Genomic DNA, 20113 nt, shown 5'->3' on the forward strand with positions numbered 1-20113 from the left:
ATGCACTTTATTATAACTTGTGTTGTTTGTAGCACCTTGGTTCTTGGAGGAACGTTATCTCGTTTCAACTGTGTACTGTGAACAACTGTGTATAGTAGAAATGACAATAAAAGCCACTTGACTTGACTAGGGGGTCAGGGTGCAACATACAAAGATAAATTAGCATGTTCCCTCTCCGATCCCCAAACCAAAATCCAGGATCGAGATGTTCCAACAGAATGATATTTATTTTAAACGAAAGAAAGTGTCAAACAAAACATGACACTACAACTCAGGGCGAACCAAGGCCAACATAATAAACAAAATAAGCCATTTCCCACAGAAAGTGCTAGCTAGCCTGATAGAAATAAACAAACCAAAAGACAGTCGCTAACCCTAACTCCCTAATGTGTAAACAAGAGAAAACAATCAAAAGAAAATGGCAGTCCACCCCTACAGATTTAATACTATTTACAAAATATACAATTTATAAACAAAACCACGGCACAAAACCTAACAATTCAAAAATGCTAAATAAGGTTTGGAAACCAAGAACAGCAAACAGGTGCTGCTGCCAGAAAGAGCCTCGCTAGCTGTTGGGAACCGTACTTTTAAAACTCCAGGAAGTGTAGGATGGACCAATCAGCTTCCTGTACTTCCCCCAAATCCGGCCAATCAGGCAGGGCACCTATAAGAACAACAAAATAAAAACAACACATATGGCCAGGACCGTAACATGGTCTACTAGTAATGAAGCATGATGGTTGACAAACCAATAAAGTAGCAAAACAGCAATGAAAGAACAAAATTTGATGAAAATATAGAAAAATTTCTATGAATAAATAGGCAGTAACACCAGCTTGTGCTGCCCGTAAACCCAAGCAAAAAAGCTTACAGCACCTGGTATTCCAGGCGGTCTTCTTACCAAGTACTAACCAGGCCCGGCTCTATTTGGCTGCCGAGATCGGACGAGATCGGGCGCTTAGAGAGCGGTGTGGCCGTAAGTTGCATTTGACATCATCAACAGCTCTTAAAAACGCTAGAGAAGCAGAATGCATGACACTTGCTAAGAAGAAGATAAATGTGGCAAAGTACAAAGTACTATAACTGTACTGGTCTGTTACGCCCCTGTCTAGGGGGTCAGGGTAAAACATACAAAGATAAATTAGCATGTTCCCTCTCCGATCCCCAAACCAAAATCCAGGATCGAGATGTTCCAACAGAATGATATTTATTTTAAACGAAAGAAAGTGTCAAACAAAACATGACACTACAACTCAGGGCGAACCAAGGCCAACATAATAAACAAAATAAGCCATTTCCCACAAAAAGTGCTAGTTAGCCTGATAGAAATAAACAAACCAAAAGACAGTCGCTAACCCTAACTCCCTAATGTGAAAACAGTCCAAAGAAAATGGCAGTTCACCCCTACAGATTTAATACTATTTACAAAATATACAATTTATAAACAAAACCATGGCACAAAACCTAACAATTCAAAAATGCTAAATAAGGTTTGGAAACCAAGAACAGCAAACAGGTGCTGCTGCCAGAAAGAGCCTCGCTAGCTGTTGGGAACCGTACTTTTAAAACTCCAGGAAGTGTAGGATGGACCAATCAGCTTCCTGTACTTCCCCCAAATTCGGCCAATCAGGCAGGGCACCTATAAGAACAACAAAATAAAAACAACACATATGGCCAGGACCGAAACATGGTCTACTAGTAATGAAGCACGATGGTTGGCAAACCAATAAGTAGCAAAACAGCAATGAAAGAACAAAATTTGATGAAAATATAGAACAATTTCTATGAATAAATAGGCAGTAACACCAGCTTGTGCTGCCCGTAAACCCAAGCAAAGAAGCTTACAGCACGTGGTATTCCCAGGCGGTCTTCCTACCAAGTACTAACAAGGCCCGGCCCTATTTGGCTGCCGAGATCGGACGGGATCGGGCGCTTAGAGAGCAGTGTGGCCGTAAGCTGCATTTGACATCATCAACAGCTCTTAAAAACGCTGGAGAAGCAGAATGCATGACACTTGCTAAGAAGAAGATAAATGTGGCAAAGTACAAAGTACTATAACTGTACTGGTCTGTTACGCCCCTGTCTAGGCTGTGGAACAAGATGGCGGCGCTGCAGTAGCTCGCAGCGGCCTCTCCGGATCCAACAAATGGTGTTTTTGCCGTATTTAGCCAGACCCTTTACAGTACATGGAAACCACAGTCAGCTGTGTTCATGTTTACGACCGCCAGACATTGCTGCGGCACAGGGTTCATACATACAATAATCTGCACGAGGAAGTAATTGGTGACCTTCGCGACCTCGGCTTGCTACGACCCCAGCGACAAATACCAGGCCCCCAGCCCTCGGTGTCACCTGACGCCGGTGGCCAGGTGAGGGGACGTCGGAAGCGCTGCTCGAGGAAGCGGAAGCGCGGCAAGCGGGCGGGTGTCCGTGCTAGGCTAAATGCTAACCCTAGCCGGCCGGCTCTACCGTCCATTCTCCTCTCCAACGTCTGCTCCCTGGACAATAAACTAGACTACATCCGACTCCAGCGGACCACGCGGCGAGAATTCAGAGACTGCTGCATCTTTGTTTTCACGGAGACGTGGCTCAGTGACAGAGTTCCGGAAGCCGCCATCCAGCTAGACGGGCTAACCGTGTTTCGCGCCGACAGAAACGCTGCTCTGTGCGGTAAGACTCGCGGTGGTGGCGTGTGTGTTTACATCAACACGGAGTGGTGCAAGAACTCTGTGCTTGTCTCACGTTTCTGCTCATCGCTAGTGGAGTTTGTGACTGTTAGATGCAGACCGTTCTATTTACCACGGGAATTCACCACTGTTTTCATTGTCGGAGTGTACATTCCCCCCAGCGCTAATGCTAAGGAGGCACTGTGTGAACTCTACGGTGCTATTAGCGACCTGCAGAACGCTCACCCCGACGGACTGTTTATCATTGCCGGAGATTTCAACCATGCGAATCTCAGGACTGTGCTCCCTAAACTTCATCAGCATGTGGACTTTGCAACGAGAGGAGGGAACACGCTGGATCTTGTTTACACAAACATCCCCGGCGCGTATCGTGCGGAGCCCCGCCCCCATCTCGGCTACTCAGACCACATCTCGGTTATGCTAATTCCAGCATACAGACCGCTCGTCAGACGCTCTAAACCGGTTCTGAAACAGGTGAAAACCTGGCCAGCAGGAGCTACTTCTGCTCTTCAAGACTGTTTTGAGTGCACTGACTGGGACATGTTTAGGGAGGCCGTAACCAACGGCGATTCCATCAACTTGGAGGAATACACGTCAACAGTAACCAGCTACATCAGCAAGTGCGTTGACGATGTGACCATCTCCAAGACCATCACTACACGCTCCAACAGGAAGCCGTGGATAAATGCCAATGTGTGTGCGCTGCTGAAACAAAGAGACGCTGCCTTCAGAACAGGGGACAAGACGGCCTTGAGAACAGCAAGGGCCAAACTGTCCCGTGCCATTAGAGAGGCAAAGCGCGCACACTCAAAGAAAATCCACGACCACTTCGAAGACAGCGGAGACACCCGGCGCATGTGGCAGGGCATCCAGGCGATCACGAACTACAAGACAACTTCACCTGATTGTGACCGCGACGCCTCCCTCCCAGATGCGCTGAACCACTTCTACGCCCGGTTTGAGGCACAGAACAACGTGAAGGCGAGGAAGTCCACTCCACCTCCCAGTGACCAGGTGCTCTGTCTAACCACAGCTGAAGTGAGGAAAACTCTATGCAGAGTTAACCCACGGAAGTCTGCTGGACCAGACAACATTCCTGGCAGAGGGCTCAGGGAGTGCGCAGAACAGCTAGCGGATGTCTTCACAGACATCTTCAACATCTCCCTGAGCAGCAACGTTGTTCCTACGTGCCTCAAGGCAACAACCATCGTGCCTGTACCTAAGAAGTCTACTGTCTCCTGCCTCAATGACTACCGTCCCGTCGCGCTCACACCCATCGTGATGAAGTGCTTCGAGAGGCTCGTCATGAGGCACATTAAGACCCAACTCCCAACCTCCCTGGACCCCATGCAGTTTGCGTATCGTCCAAATCGTTCCACGGACGATGCCATCTCCACGACCCTCCATCTGGCCCTCACCCACCTGGACAGTAAGGACTCATACGTACGAATGCTGTTCATTGACTTCAGCTCAGCATTCAACACAATCATCCCTCAGCACCTGACTGAGAAATTGAGCATACTGGGCCTGAACACCTCCCTCTGCAACTGGATTCTGGACTTCCTGACTGGGAGACCCCAGTCAGTCCGGATCGGGAACAACATCTCCAGCACCACCACACTGAGCACTGGAGCCCCTCAGGGCTGTGTGCTCAGCCCTCTGCTGTTCACTCTGCTGACGCACGACTGTGTAGCAATGCACAGCTCAAACCACATAGTCAAGTTTGCTGATGACACGACCGTGGTGGGTTTAATCAGCAAGAACGACGAGTCAGCCTACAGAGAGGAGGTGCAACGATTAACAGCCTGGTGTGGAGCAAACAACCTGTCTCTGAACGTTGACAAAACTAAAGAGATGGTTGTGGACTTCAGGAGAGCACAGGGTGACCATTCTCCATTGATCATCAATGGATCCTCAGTGGAGATAGTCAAGAGCACCAAATTCCTTGGTGTTCATCTGGCGGACAACCTCACCTGGTCAGTCAACACCAGCTCCATCACCAAGAAGGCCCAGCAGCGTCTCTACTTCCTGAGAAGGCTGAGGAAAGCCCATCTCCCTCCCCCCATCCTGACCATGTTCTACAGAGGGACCATTGAGAGCATCCTGAGCAGCTGCATCGCTGCCTGGTTTGGGAACTGCACCGTCGCGGATCGCAAGACCCTACAGAGGATAGTGAGGACAGCTGAGAAGATCATCGGAGTCTCTCTGCCCTCTATCATGCACATTTACACCACACGCTGCATCCGCAAAGCCAACAGCATTGTGGACGACCGCACACACCCATCACACACACTCTTCACACTCCTGCCATCAGGAAAGAGGTTCCGAAGCATTCGGGCCACCACATCCAGACTATGCAACAGTTTTTTCCCACAAGCCATCAGGCTCCTCAACACACAGAACTGAAATAGAACTTAAACACACTGCAAACCGAACTCAGCACATTCTCATCACTCACTACTCATCTCATTCCACCACCACTTATTTATTATTTATTTACTTTTATCATTCTACATTTACTGCACTACACTGTTTACCTGCTGTTTTTTTTTGCACATTCCAATGCAATTGCACTTTTTTTACATGCTGGACATTTAAATGCACTATACCGTTTACATGCTGCTCTTTTTTTTAACACCCCTAGCACACTTAACTGAACTGTACTGTACTGTAAAATAGTATACAGTAGGTTTACTGGTCGGCACTGTCTTGGGTCTTGTGTCTTGTGTCCTGTCCTGTGTTACTTGTGTTGTCTGTCTACACTGTACGTCTGTACTGTTTTTTCGTCTGCACTGTTTGCACTTGGTTGCACTCGATGCACTTTATTATAACTTGTGTTGTTTGTAGCACCTTGGTTCTTGGAGGAACGTTATCTCGTTTCAACTGTGTACTGTGAACAACTGTGTATAGTAGAAATGACAATAAAAGCCACTTGACTTGACTAGGGGGTCAGGGTGCAACATACAAAGATAAATTAGCATGTTCCCTCTCCGATCCCCAAACCAAAATCCAGGATCGAGATGTTCCAACAGAATGATATTTATTTTAAACGAAAGAAAGTGTCAAACAAAACATGACACTACAACTCGGGGCGAACCAAGGCCAACATAATAAACAAAATAAGCCATTTCCCACAGAAAGTGCTAGCTAGCCTGATAGAAATAAACAAACCAAAAGACAGTCGCTAACCCTAACTCCCTAATGTGAAAACAAGAGAAAACAATCAAAAGAAAATGGCAGTCCACCCCTACAGATTTAATACTATTTACAAAATATACAATTTATAAACAAAACCACGGCACAAAACCTAACAATTCAAAAATGCTAAATAAGGTTTGGAAACCAAGAACAGCAAACAGGTGCTGATGCCAGAAAGACCCTCGCTAGCTGTTGGGAACCGTACTTTTAAAACTCCAGGAAGTGTAGGATGGACCAATCAGCTTCCTGTACTTCCCCCAAATCCGGCCAATCAGGAAGGGCACCTATAAGAACAACAAAATAAAAACAACACATATGGCCAGGACCGTAACATGGTCTACTAGTAATGAAGCACGATGGTTGACAAACCAATAAAGTAGCAAAACAGCAATGAAAGAACAAAATTTGATGAAAATATAGAACAATTTCTATGAATAACTAGGCAGTAACACCAGCTTTTGCTGCCCGTAAACCCAAGCAAAAAAGCTTACAGCACCTGGTATTCCCAGGCGGTCTTCCTACCAAGTACTAACCAGGCCCAGCTCTATTTGGCTGCCGAGATCGGGCGCTTAGAGAGCGGTGTGGCCGTAAGATGCATTTGACATCATCAACAGCTCTTAAAAACGCTGGAGAAGCAGAATGCATGACACTTGCTAAGAAGAAGATAAATGTGGCAAAGTACAAAGTACTATAACTGTACTGGTCTGTTACGCCCTTGTCTAGGGGGTCAGGGTGCAACATACAAAGATAAATTAGCATGTTCCCTCTCCGATCCCTAAACCAAAATCCAGGATCGAGATGTTCCAACAGAATGATGTTATTTTAAACGAAAGAAAGTGTCAAACAAAACATGACACTACAACTCAGGGCGAACCAAGGCCAACATAATAAACAAAATAAGCCATTTCCCACAGAAAGTGCTAGCTAGCCTAATAGAAATAAACAAACCAAAAGACAGTCGCTAACCCTAACTCCCTAATGTGAAAACAGTCCAAAGAAAATGGCAGTTCACCCCTACAGATTTAATACTATTTACAAAATATACAATTTATAAACAAAACCACGGCACAAAACCTAACAATTCAAAAATGCTAAATAAGGTTTGGAAACCAAGAACAGCAAACAGGTGCTGCTGCCAGAAAGAGCCTCGCTAGCTGTTGGGAACCGTACTTTTAAAACTCCAGGAAGTGTAGGATGGACCAATCAGCTTCCTGTACTGCCCCCCAATCCGGCCAATCAGGCAGGGCACCTATAAGAACAAGAAAATAAAAACAACACATATGGCCAGGACCGTAACATGGTCTACTAGTAATGAAGCACGATGGTTGGCAAACCAATAAAGTAGCAAAACAGCAATGAAAGAACAAAATTTGATGAAAATATAGAACAATTTCTATGAATAAATAGGCAGTAACACCAGCTTGTGCTGCCCGTAAACCCAAGCAAAGAAGCTTACAGCACGTGGTATTCCCAGGCGGTCTTCCTACCAAGTACTAACAAGGCCCGGCCCTATTTGGCTGCCGAGATCGGACGGGATCGGGCGCTTAGAGAGCAGTGTGGCCGTAAGCTGCATTTGACATCATCAACAGCTCTTAAAAACGCTGGAGAAGCAGAATGCATGACACTTGCTAAGAAGAAGATAAATGTGGCAAAGTACAAAATACTATAACTGTACTGGTCTGTTACGCCCCTGTCTAGGCTGTGGAACAAGATGGCGGCGCGGCAGTAGCTCGCAGCGGCCTCTCCGGATCCAACAAATGGTGTTTTTGCCGTATTTAGCCAGACCCTTTACAGTACATGGACACCACAGTCAGCTGTGTTCATGTTTACGACCGCCAGACATTGCTGCGGCACAGGGTTCATACATACAATAATCTGCACGAGGAAGTAATTGGTAACCTTCGCGACCTCGGCTTGCTACGACCCCAGCGACAAATACCAGGCCCCCAGCCCTCGGTGTCACCTGACGCCGGTGGCCAGGTGAGGGGACGTCGGAAGCGCTGCTCGAGGAAGCGGAAGCGAGGCAAGCGGGCGGGTGTCCGTGCTAGGCTAAATGCTAACCCTAGCCGGCCGGCTCTACCGTCCATTCTCCTCTCCAACGTCTGCTCCCTGGACAATAAACTAGACTACATCCGACTCCAGCGGACCACGCGGCGAGAATTCAGAGACTGCTGCATCTTTGTTTTCACGGAGACGTGGCTCAGTGACAGAGTTCCGGAAGCCGCCATCCAGCTAGACGGGCTAACCGTGTTTCGCGCCGACAGAAACGCTGCTCTGTGCGGTAAGACTCGCGGTGGTGGCGTGTGTGTTTACATCAACACGGAGTGGTGCAAGAACTCTGTGCTTGTCTCACGTTTCTGCTCATCGCTAGTGGAGTTTGTGACTGTTAGATGCAGACCGTTCTATTTACCACGGGAATTCACCACTGTTTTCATTGTCGGAGTGTAGATTCCCCCCAGCGCTAATGCTAAGGAGGCACTGTGTGAACTCTACGGTGCTATTAGCGACCTGCAGAACGCTCACCCCGACGGACTGTTTATTATTGCCGGAGATTTCAACCATGCGAATCTCAGGACTGTGCTCCCTAAACTTCATCAGCATGTGGACTTTGCAACGAGAGGAGGGAACACGCTGGATCTTGTTTACACAAACATCCCCGGCGCGTATCGTGCGGAGCCCCGCCCCCATCTCGGCTACTCAGACCACATCTCGGTTATGCTAATTCCAGCATACAGACCGCTCGTCAGACGCTCTAAACCGGTTCTGAAACAGGTGAAAACCTGGCCAGCAGGAGCTACTTCTGCTCTTCAAGACTGTTTTGAGTGCACTGACTGGGACATGTTTAGGGAGGCCGCAACCAACGGCGATTCCATCAACTTGGAGGAATACACGTCAACAGTAACCAGCTACATCAGCAAGTGCGTTGACGATGTGACCATCTCCAAGACCATCACTACACGCTCCAACAGGAAGCCGTGGATAAATGCCAATGTGTGTGCGCTGCTGAAACAAAGAGACGCTGCCTTCAGAACAGGGGACAAGACGGCCTTGAGAACAGCAAGGGCCAAACTGTCCCGTGCCATTAGAGAGGCAAAGCGCGCACACTCAAAGAAAATCCACGACCACTTCGAAGACAGCGGAGACACCCGGCGCATGTGGCAGGGCATCCAGGCGATCACGAACTACAAGACAACTTCACCTGATTGTGACCGCGACGCCTCCCTCCCAGATGCGCTGAACCACTTCTACGCCCGGTTTGAGGCACAGAACAACGTGAAGGCGAGGAAGTCCACTCCACCTCCCAGTGACCAGGTGCTCTGTCTAACCACAGCTGAAGTGAGGAAAACTCTATGCAGAGTTAACCCACGGAAGTCTGCTGGACCAGACAACATTCCTGGCAGAGTGCTCAGGGAGTGCGCAGAACAGCTAGCGGATGTCTTCACAGACATCTTCAACATCTCCCTGAGCAGCAACGTTGTTCCTACGTGCCTCAAGGCAACGACCATCGTGCCTGTGCCTAAGAAGTCTACTGTCTCCTGCCTCAATGACTACCGTCCCGTCGCGCTCACACCCATCGTGATGAAGTGCTTCGAGAGGCTCGTCATGAGGCACATTAAGACCCAACTCCCAACCTCCCTGGACCCCATGCAGTTTGCGTATCGTCCAAATCGTTCCACGGACGATGCCATCTCCACGACCCTCCATCTGGCCCTCACCCACCTGGACAGTAAGGACTCATACGTACGAATGCTGTTCATTGACTTCAGCTCAGCATTCAACACAATCATCCCTCAGCACCTGACTGAGAAATTGAGCATACTGGGCCTGAACACCTCCCTCTGCAACTGGATTCTGGACTTCCTGACTGGGAGACCCCAGTCAGTCCGGATCGGGAACAACATCTCCAGCACCACCACACTGAGCACTGGAGCCCCTCAGGGCTGTGTGCTCAGCCCTCTGCTGTTCACTCTGCTGACGCACGACTGTGTAGCAATGCACAGCTCAAACCACATAGTCAAGTTTGCTGATGACACGACCGTGGTGGGTTTAATCAGCAAGAACGACGAGTCAGCCTACAGAGAGGAGGTGCAACGATTAACAGCCTGGTGTGGAGCAAACAACCTGTCTCTGAACGTTGACAAAACTAAAGAGATGGTTGTGGACTTCAGGAGAGCACAGGGTGACCATTCTCCATTGATCATCGATGGATCCTCAGTGGAGATAGTCAAGAGCACCAAATTCCTTGGTGTTCATCTGGCGGACAACCTCACCTGGTCAGTCAACACCAGCTCCATCACCAAGAAGGCCCAGCAGCGTCTCTACTTCCTGAGAAGGCTGAGGAAAGCCCATCTCCCTCCCCCCATCCTGACCATGTTCTACAGAGGGACCATTGAGAGCATCCTGAGCAGCTGCATCACTGCCTGGTTTGGGAACTGCACCGTCGCGGATCGCAAGACCCTACAGAGGATAGTGAGGACAGCTGAGAAGATCATCGGAGTCTCTCTGCCCTCTATCATGCACATTTACACCACACGCTGCATCCGCAAAGCCAACCGCATTGTGGACGACCGCACACACCCATCACACACACTCTTCACACTCCTGCCATCAGGAAAGAGGTTCCGAAGCATTCGGGCCACCACATCCAGACTATGCAACAGTTTTTTCCCACAAGCCATCAGGCTCCTCAACACACAGAACTGAAATAGAACTTAAACACACTGCAAACCGAACTCAGCACATTCTCATCACTCACTACTCATCTCATTCCACCACCACTTATTTATTATTTATTTACTTTTATCATTCTACATTTACTGCACTACACTGTTTACCTGCTGTTTTTTTTGCACATTCCAATGCAATTGCACTTTTTTTACATGCTGGACATTTAAATGCACTATACCGTTTACATGCTGCTCTTTTTTTTAACACCCCTAGCACACTTAACTGAACTGTACTGTACTGTAAAATAGTATACAGTAGGTTTACTGGTCGGCACTGTCTTGGGTCTTGTGTCTTGTGTCCTGTCCTGTGTTACTTGTGTTGTCTGTCTACACTGTACGTCTGTACTGTTTTTTCGTCTGCACTGTTTGCACTTGGTTGCACTCGATGCACTTTATTATAACTTGTGTTGTTTGTAGCACCTTGGTTCTTGGAGGAACGTTATCTCGTTTCAACTGTGTACTGTGAACAACTGTGTATAGTAGAAATGACAATAAAAGCCACTTGACTTGACTAGGGGGTCAGGGTGCAACATACAAAGATAAATTAGCATGTTCCCTCTCCGATCCCCAAACCAAAATCCAGGATCGAGATGTTCCAACAGAATGATATTTATTTTAAACGAAAGAAAGTGTCAAACAAAACATGACACTACAACTCAGGGCGAACCAAGGCCAACATAATAAACAAAATAAGCCATTTCCCACAGAAAGTGCTAGCTAGCCTGATAGAAATAAACAAACCAAAAGACAGTCGCTAACCCTAACTCCCTAATGTGAAAACAAGAGAAAACAATCAAAAGAAAATGGCAGTCCACCCCTACAGATTTAATACTATTTACAAAATATACAATTTATAAACAAAACCACGGCACAAAACCTAACAATTCAAAAATGCTAAATAAGGTTTGGAAACCAAGAACAGCAAACAGGTGCTGATGCCAGAAAGAGCCTCGCTAGCTGTTGGGAACCGTACTTTTAAAACTCCAGGAAGTGTAGGATGGACCAATCAGCTTCCTGTACTGCCCCCCAATCCGGCCAATCAGGCAGGGCACCTATAAGAACAAGAAAATAAAAACAACACATATGGCCAGGACCGTAACATGGTCTACTAGTAATGAAGCACGATGGTTGGCAAACCAATAAAGTAGCAAAACAGCAATGAAAGAACAAAATTTGATGAAAATATAGAACAATTTCTATGAATAAATAGGCAGTAACACCAGCTTGTGCTGCCCGTAAACCCAAGCAAAAAAGCTTACAGCACCTGGTATTCCCAGGCGGTCTTCCTACCAAGTACTAACCAGGCCCGGCTCTATTTGGCTGCCGAGATCGGACGAGATCGGGCGCTTAGAGAGCGGTGTGGCCGTAAGCTGCATTTGACATCATCAACAGCTCTTAAAAACGCTGGAGAAGCAGAATGCATGACACTTGCTAAGAAGAAGATAAATGTGGCAAAGTACAAAGTACTATAACTGTACTGGTCTGTTACGCCCCTGTCTAGGGGGTCAGGGTGCAACATACAAAGATAAATTAGCATGTTCCCTCTCCGATCCCCAAACCAAAATCCAGGATCGAGATGTTCCAACAGAATGATATTTATTTTAAACGAAAGAAAGTGTCAAACAAAACATGACACTACAACTCAGGGCGAACCAAGGCCAACATAATAAACAAAATAAGCCATTTCCCACAGAAAGTGCTAGCTAGCCTGATAGAAATAAACAAACCAAAAGACAGTCGCTAACCCTAACTCCCTAATGTGAAAACAGTCCAAAGAAAATGGCAGTTCACCCCTACAGATTTAATACTATTTACAAAATATACAATTTATAAACAAAACCACGGCACAAAACCTAACAATTCAAAAATGCTAAATAAGGTTTGGAAAGCAAGAACAGCAAACAGGTGCTGCTGCCAGAAAGAGCCTCGCTAGCTGTTGGGAACCGTACTTTTAAAACTCCAGGAAGTGTAGGATGGACCAATCAGCTTCCTGTACTTCCCCCAAATCCGGCCAATCAGGCAGGGCACCTATAAGAACAACAAAATAAAAACAACACATATGGCCAGGACCGTAACATGGTCTACTAGTAATGAAGCACGATGGTTGACAAACCAATAAAGTAGCAAAACAGCAATGAAAGAACAAAATTTGATGAAAATATAGAACAATTTCTATGAAGAAATAGGCAGTAACACCAGCTTGTGCTGCCCGTAAACCCAAGCAAAAACGCTTACAGCAACTGGTATTCCCAGGCGGTCTTCCTACCAAGTACTAACCAGGCCCGGCTCTATTTAGCTGCCGAGATCTGACGAGATCGGGCGCTTAGAAAGCGGTGTGGCCGTAAGCTGCATTTGACATCATCAACAGCTCTTAAAAACGCTGGAGAAGCAGAATGCATGACACTTGCTAAGAAGAAGATAAATGTGGCAAAGTACAAAGTACTATAACTGTACTGGTGTGTTACGCCCCTGTCTAGGGGGTCAGGGTGCAACATACAAAGATAAATTAGCATGTTCCCTCTCCGATCCCCAAACCAAAATCCAGGATCGAGATGTTCCAACAGAATGATATTTATTTTAAACGAAAGAAAGTGTCAAACAAAACATGACACTACAACTCAGGGCGAACCAAGGCCAACATAATAAACAAAATAAGCCATTTCCCACAGAAAGTGCTAGCTAGCCTGATAGAAATAAACAAACCAAAAGACAGTCGCTAACCCTAACTCCCTAATGTGAAAACAAGAGAAAACAATCAAAAGAAAATGGCAGTCCACCCCTACAGATTTAATACTATTTACAAAATATACAATTTATAAACAAAACCACGGCACAAAACCTAACAATTCAAAAATGCTAAATAAGGTTTGGAAACCAAGAACAGCAAACAGGTGCTGCTGCCAGAAAGAGCCTCGCTAGCTGTTGGGAACCGTACTTTTAAAACTCCAGGAAGTGTAGGATGGACCAATCAGCTTCCTGTACTTCCCCCAAATCCGGCCAATCAGGCAGGGCACCTATAAGAACAACAAAATAAAAACAACACATATGGCCAGGACCGTAACATGGTCTACTAGTAATGAAGCACGATGGTTGACAAACCAATAAAGTAGCAAAACAGCAATGAAAGAACAAAATTTGATGAAAATATAGAACAATTTCTATGAAGAAATAGGCAGTAACACCAGCTTGTGCTGCCCGTAAACCCAAGCAAAAAAGCTTACAGCACCTGGTATTCCCAGGCGGTCTTCCTACCAAGTACTAACCAGGCCCGGCTCTATTTGGCTGCCGAGATCGGACGAGATCGGGCGCTTAGAGAGCGGTGTGGCCGTAAGCTGCATTTGACATCATCAACAGCTCTTAAAAACGCTGGAGAAGCAGAATGCATGACACTTGCTAAGAAGAAGATAAATGTGGCAAAGTACAAAGTACTATAACTGTACTGGTCTGTTACGCCCCTGTCTAGGGGGTCAGGGTGCAACATACAAAGATAAATTAGCATGTTCCCTCTCCGATCCCCAAACCAAAATCCAGGATCGAGATGTTCCAACAGAATGATATTTATTTTAAACGAAAGAAAGTGTCAAACAAAACATGACACTACAACTCAGGGCGAACCAAGGCCAACATAATAAACAAAATAAGCCATTTCCCACAGAAAGTGCTAGCTAGCCTGATAGAAATAAACAAACCAAAAGACAGTCGCTAACCCTAACTCCCTAATGTGAAAACAGTCCAAAGAAAATGGCTGTTCACCCCTACAGATTTAATACTATTTACAAAATATACAATTTATAAACAAAACCACGGCACAAAACCTAACAATTCAAAAATGCTAAATAAGGTTTGGAAACCAAGAACAGCAAACAGGTGCTGCTGCCAGAAAGAGCCTCGCTAGCTGTTGGGAACCGTACTTTTAAAACTCCAGGAAGTGTAGGATGGACCAATCAGCTTCCTGTACTGCCCCTCAATCCGGCCAATCAGGAAGGGCACCTATAAGAACGAGAAAATAAAAACAACACATATGGCCAGGACCGTAACATGGTCTACTAGTAATGAAGCACGATGGTTGAAAAACCAATAAAGTAGCAAAACAGCAATGAAAGAACAAAATTTGATGAAAATATAGAACAATTTCTATGAATAAATAGGCAGTAACACCAGCTTGTGCTGCCCGTAAACCCAAGCAAAAAAGCTTACAGCACCTGGTATTCCCAGGCGGTCTTCCTACCAAGTATTAACCAGGCCCGGCTCTATTTGGCTGCCGAGATCGGACGAGATCGGGCGCTTAGAGAGCGGTGTGGCCGTAAGCTGCATTTGACATCATCAACAGCTCTTAAAAACGCTGGAGAAGCAGAATGCATGACACTTGCTAAGAAGAAGATAAATGTGGCAAAGTACAAAGTACTATAACTGTACTGGTCTGTTACGCCCCTGTCTAGGGGGTCAGGGTGCAACATACAAAGATCAATTAGCATGTTCCCTCTCTGATCCCCAAACCAAAATCCAGGATCGAGATGTTCCAACAGAATGATATTTATTTTAAACAAAAGAAAGTGTCAAACAAAACATGACACTACAACTCAGGGCGAATCAAGGCCAACATAATAAACAAAATAAGCCATTTCCCACAGAAAGTGCTAGCTAGCCTGATAGAAATAAACAAACCAAAAGACAGTCGCTAACCCTAACTCCCTAATGTGAAAACAAGAGAAAACAATCAAAAGAAAATGGCTGTTCACCCCTACAGATTTAATACTATTTACAAAATATACAATTTATAAACAAAACCACGGCACAAAACCTAACAATTCAAAAATGCTAAATAAGGTTTGGAAACCAAGAACAGCAAACAGGTGTTGCTGCCAGAAAGAGCCTCGCTAGCTGTTGGGAACCGTACTTTTAAAACTCCAGGAAGTGTAGGATGGACCAATCAGCTTCCTGTACTGCCCCCCAATCCGGCCAATCAGGCAGGGCACATATAAGAACAACAAAATAAAAACAACACATATGGCCAGGACCGTAACATGGTCTACTAGTAATGAAGCACGATGGTTGACAAACCAATAAAGTAGCAAAACAGCAATGAAAGAACAAAATTTGATGAAAATATAGACCAATTTCTATGAATAAATAGGCAGTAACACCAGCTTGTGCTGCCCGTAAACCCAAGCAAAAAAGCATACAGCACCTGGTATTCCCAGGCGGTCTTCCTACCAAGTACTAACCAGGCCCGACTCTATTTGGCTGCCGAGATCGGACGAGATCGGGCGCTTAGAGAGCGGTGTGGCCGTAAGCTGCATTTGACATCATCAACAGGTCTTAAAAACGCTGGAGAAGCAGAATGCATGACACTTGCTAAGAAGAAGATAAATGTGGCAAAGTACAAAGTACTATAACTGTACTGGTCTGTTACGCCCCTGTCCAGGGGGTCAGGGTGCAACATACAAAGATAAATTAGCATGTTCCCTCTCCGATCCCCAAACCAAAATCCAGGGTCGAGATGTTCCAACAGAATGATATTTATTTTAAACGAAAGAAAGTGTCAAACAAAACATGACACTACAACTCAGGGCGAACCAAGGCCAACATAATAAACAAAATAAGCCATTTCCCACAGAAAGTGCTAGCTAGCCTGATAGAAATAAACAAACCAAAAGACAGTCGCTAACCCTAACTCCCTAATGTGAAAACAAGAGAAAACAATCAAAAGAAAATGGCTGTTCACCCCTACAGATTTAATACGAATTACAAAATATACAATTTATAAACAAAACCACGGCACAAAACCTAACAATTCAAAAATGCTAAATAAGGTTTGGAAACCAAGAACAGCAAACAGGTGTTGCTGCCAGAAAGAGCCTCGCTAGCTGTTGGGAACCGTACTTTTAAAACTCCAGGAAGTGTAGGATGGACCAATCAGCTTCCTGTACTGCCCCCCAATCCGGCCAATCAGGCAGGGCACCTATAAGAACAACAAAATAAAAACAACACATATGGCCAGGACCGTAACATGGTCTACTAGTAATGAAGCACGATGGTTGAAAAACCAATAAAGTAGCAAAACAGCAATGAAAGAACAAAATTTGATGAAAATATAGAACAATTTCTATGAAAAAATAGGCAGTAACACCAGCTTGTGCTGCCCGTAAACCCAAGCAAAAAAGCTTACAGCACCTGGTATTCCCAGGCGGTCTTCCTACCAAGTACTAACCAGGCCCGGCTCTATTTGGCTGCCGAGATCGGACGAGATCGGGCGCTTAGAGAGCGGTGTGGCCGTAAGCTGCATTTGACATCATCAACAGCTCTTAAAAACGCTGGAGAAGCAGAATGCATGACACTTGCTAAGAAGAAGATAAATGTGGCAAAGTACAAAGTACTATAACTGTACTGGTCTGTTACGCCCCTGTCTAGGGGGTCAGGGTGCAACATACAAAGATAAATTAGCATGTTCCCTCTCCGATCCCCAAACCAAAATCCAGGATCGAGATGTTCCAACAGAATGATATTTATTTTAAACGAAAGAAAGTGTCAAACAAAACATGACACTACAACTCAGGGCGAACCAAGGCCAACATAATAAACAAAATAAGCCATTTCCCACAGAAAGTGCTAGCTAGCCTGATAGAAATAAACAAACCAAAAGACAGTCGCTAACCCTAACTCCCTAATGTGAAAACAAGAGAAAACAATCAAAAGAAAATGGCTGTTCACCCCTACAGATTTAATACGAATTACAAAATATACAATTTATAAACAAAACCACGGCACAAAACCTAACAATTCAAAAATGCTAAATAAGGTTTGGAAACCAAGAACAGCAAACAGGTGTTGCTGCCAGAAAGAGCCTCGCTAGCTGTTGGGAACCGTACTTTTAAAACTCCAGGAAGTGTAGGATGGACCAATCAGCTTCCTGTACTGCCCCCCAATCCGGCCAATCAGGCAGGGCACCTATAAGAACAACAAAATAGAAACAACACATATGGCCAGGACCATAACATGGTCTACTAGTAATGAAGCACGATGGTTGACAAACCAATAAAGTAGCAAAACAGCAATGAAAGAACAAAATTTGATGAAAATATACAACAATTTCTATGAATAAATAGGCAGTAACACCAGCTTGTGCTGCCCGTAAACCCAAGCAAAAAAGCTTACAGCACCTGGCATTCCCAGGCGGTCTTCCTACCAAGTACTAACCAGGCCCGGCTCTATTTGGCTGCCGAGATCGGACGAGATCGGGCGCTTAGAGAGCGGTGTGGCCGTAAGCTGCATTTGACATCATCAACAGCTCTTAAAAACGCGGGAGAAGCAGAATGCATGACACTTGCTAAGAAGAAGATAAATGTGGCAAAGTACAAAGTACTATAACTGTACTGGTCTGTTACGCCCCTGTCCAGGGGGTCAGGGTGCAACATACAAAGATAAATTAGCATGTTCCCTCTCCGATCCCCAAACCAAAATCCAGTATCGAGATGTTCCAACAGAATGATATTTATTTTAAACGAAAGAAAGTGTCAAACAAAACATGACACTACAACTCAGGGCGAACCAAGGCCAACATAATAAACAAAATAAGCCATTTCCCACAGAAAGTGCTAGCTAGCCTGATAGAAATAAACAAACCAAAAGACAGTCGCTAACCCTAACTCCCTAATGTGAAAACAAGAGAAAACAATCAAAAGAAAATGGCTGTTCACCCCTACAGATTTAATACTATTTACAAAATATACAATTTATAAACAAAACCACGGCACAAAACCTAACAATTCAAAAATGCTAAATAAGGTTTGGAAACCAAGAACAGCAAACAGGTGCTGATGCCAGAAAGAGCCTCGCTAGCTGTTGGGAACCGTACTTTTAAAACTCCAGGAAGTGTAGGATGGACCAATCAGCTTCCTGTACTGCCCCTCAATCCGGCCAATCAGGAAGGGCACCTATAAGAACGAGAAAATAAAAACAACACATATGGCCAGGACCGTAACATGGTCTACTAGTAATGAAGCACGATGGTTGAAAAACCAATAAAGTAGCAAAACAGCAATGAAAGAACAAAATTTGATGAAAATATAGAACAATTTCTATGAATAAATAGGCAGTAACACCAGCATGTGCTGCCCGTAAACCCAAGCAAAAAAAGCTTACAGCACCTGGTATTCCCAGGCGGTCTTCCTACCAAGTACTAACCAGGCCCGGCTCTATTTGGCTGCCGAGATCGGACGAGATCGGGCGCTTAGAGAGCGGTGTGGCCGTAAGCTGCATTTGACATCATCAACAGCTCTTAAAAACGCTGGAGAAGCAGAATGCATGACACTTGCTAAGAAGAAGATAAATGTGGCAAAGTACAAAGTACTATAACTGTACTGGTCTGTTACGCCCCTGTCTAGGGGGTCAGGGTGCAACATACAAAGATAAATTAGCATGTTCCTTCTCCGATCCCCAAACCAAAATCCAGGATCGAGATGTTCCAACAGAATGATATTTATTTTAAACGAAAGAAAGTGTCAAACAAAACATGACAGTACAACTCAGGGCGAACCAAGGCCAACATAATAAACAAAATAAGCCATTTCCCACAGAAAGTGCTAGCTAGCCTGATAGAAATAAACAAACCAAAAGACAGTCGCTAACCCTAACTCCCTAATGTGAAAACAGTCCAAAGAAAATGGCTGTTCACCCCTACAGATTTAATACTATTTACAAAATATACAATTTATAAACAAAACCACGGCACAAAACCTAACAATTCAAAAATGCTAAATAAGGTTTGGAAACCAAGAACAGCAAACAGGTGCTGCTGCCAGAAAGAGCCTCGCTAGCTGTTGGGAACCGTACTTTTAAAACTCCAGGAAGTGTAGGATGGACCAATCAGCTTCCTGTACTGCCCCCCAATCCGGCCAATCAGGCAGGGCACCTATAAGAACAACAAAATAAAAACAACACATATGGCCAGGACCGTAACATGGTCTACTAGTAATGAAGCACGATGGTTGACAAACCAATAAAGTAGCAAAACAGCAATGAAAGAACAAAATTTGATGAAAATATAGAACAATTTCTATGAATAAATAGGCAGTAACACCAGCTTGTGCTGCCCGTAAACCCAAGCAAAAAAGCTTACAGCACCTGGTATTCCCAGGCGGTCTTCCTACCAAGTACTAACCAGGCCCGGCTCTATTTGGCTGCCGAGATCGGACGAGATCGGGCGCTTAGAGAGCGGTGTGGCCGTAAGCTGCATTTGACATCATCAACAACTCTTAAAAACGCTGGAGAAGAAGAATGCATGACACTTGCTAAGAAGAAGATAAATGTGGCAAAGTACAAAGTACTATAACTGTACTGGTCTGTTACGCCCCTGTCTAGGGGGTCAGGGTGCAACATACAAAGATAAATTATCATGTTTCCTCTCCGATCCCCAAACCAAAATCCAGGATCGAGATGTTCCAACAGAATGATATTTATTTTAAACGAAAGAAAGTGTCAAACAAAACATGACACTAC

At 45.1% G+C, this 20113-nt stretch overlaps 13 pseudogenes; all 13 read right to left on the reverse strand.

Moving 5' to 3' along the window:
• Positions 1-867: 867 nt before the first annotated feature.
• On the reverse strand, positions 868-985 carry LOC137120974 (5S ribosomal RNA; annotated as a pseudogene).
• Positions 986-1841: 856 nt separating this feature from the next.
• On the reverse strand, positions 1842-1960 carry LOC137120972 (5S ribosomal RNA; annotated as a pseudogene).
• A 4412-nt stretch (positions 1961-6372) lies between these two features.
• Positions 6373-6481, reverse strand: LOC137120977 (5S ribosomal RNA; annotated as a pseudogene).
• An 856-nt stretch (positions 6482-7337) lies between these two features.
• Positions 7338-7456, reverse strand: LOC137120973 (5S ribosomal RNA; annotated as a pseudogene).
• A 4411-nt stretch (positions 7457-11867) lies between these two features.
• On the reverse strand, positions 11868-11986 carry LOC137120957 (5S ribosomal RNA; annotated as a pseudogene).
• Positions 11987-12843: 857 nt separating this feature from the next.
• LOC137120968 (5S ribosomal RNA) lies at positions 12844-12962 on the reverse strand (annotated as a pseudogene).
• An 867-nt stretch (positions 12963-13829) lies between these two features.
• LOC137120958 (5S ribosomal RNA) lies at positions 13830-13948 on the reverse strand (annotated as a pseudogene).
• Positions 13949-14805: 857 nt separating this feature from the next.
• LOC137120965 (5S ribosomal RNA) lies at positions 14806-14924 on the reverse strand (annotated as a pseudogene).
• An 867-nt stretch (positions 14925-15791) lies between these two features.
• LOC137120964 (5S ribosomal RNA) lies at positions 15792-15910 on the reverse strand (annotated as a pseudogene).
• An 867-nt stretch (positions 15911-16777) lies between these two features.
• On the reverse strand, positions 16778-16896 carry LOC137120959 (5S ribosomal RNA; annotated as a pseudogene).
• An 867-nt stretch (positions 16897-17763) lies between these two features.
• Positions 17764-17882, reverse strand: LOC137120963 (5S ribosomal RNA; annotated as a pseudogene).
• Positions 17883-18750: 868 nt separating this feature from the next.
• LOC137120960 (5S ribosomal RNA) lies at positions 18751-18869 on the reverse strand (annotated as a pseudogene).
• Positions 18870-19726: 857 nt separating this feature from the next.
• Positions 19727-19845, reverse strand: LOC137120961 (5S ribosomal RNA; annotated as a pseudogene).
• Positions 19846-20113: the final 268 nt, after the last annotated feature.

This window comes from Channa argus, unplaced genomic scaffold, assembly GCF_033026475.1.
Source record: "Channa argus isolate prfri unplaced genomic scaffold, Channa argus male v1.0 Contig092, whole genome shotgun sequence".
NCBI classification, from domain to species: domain Eukaryota; kingdom Metazoa; phylum Chordata; class Actinopteri; order Anabantiformes; family Channidae; genus Channa; species Channa argus.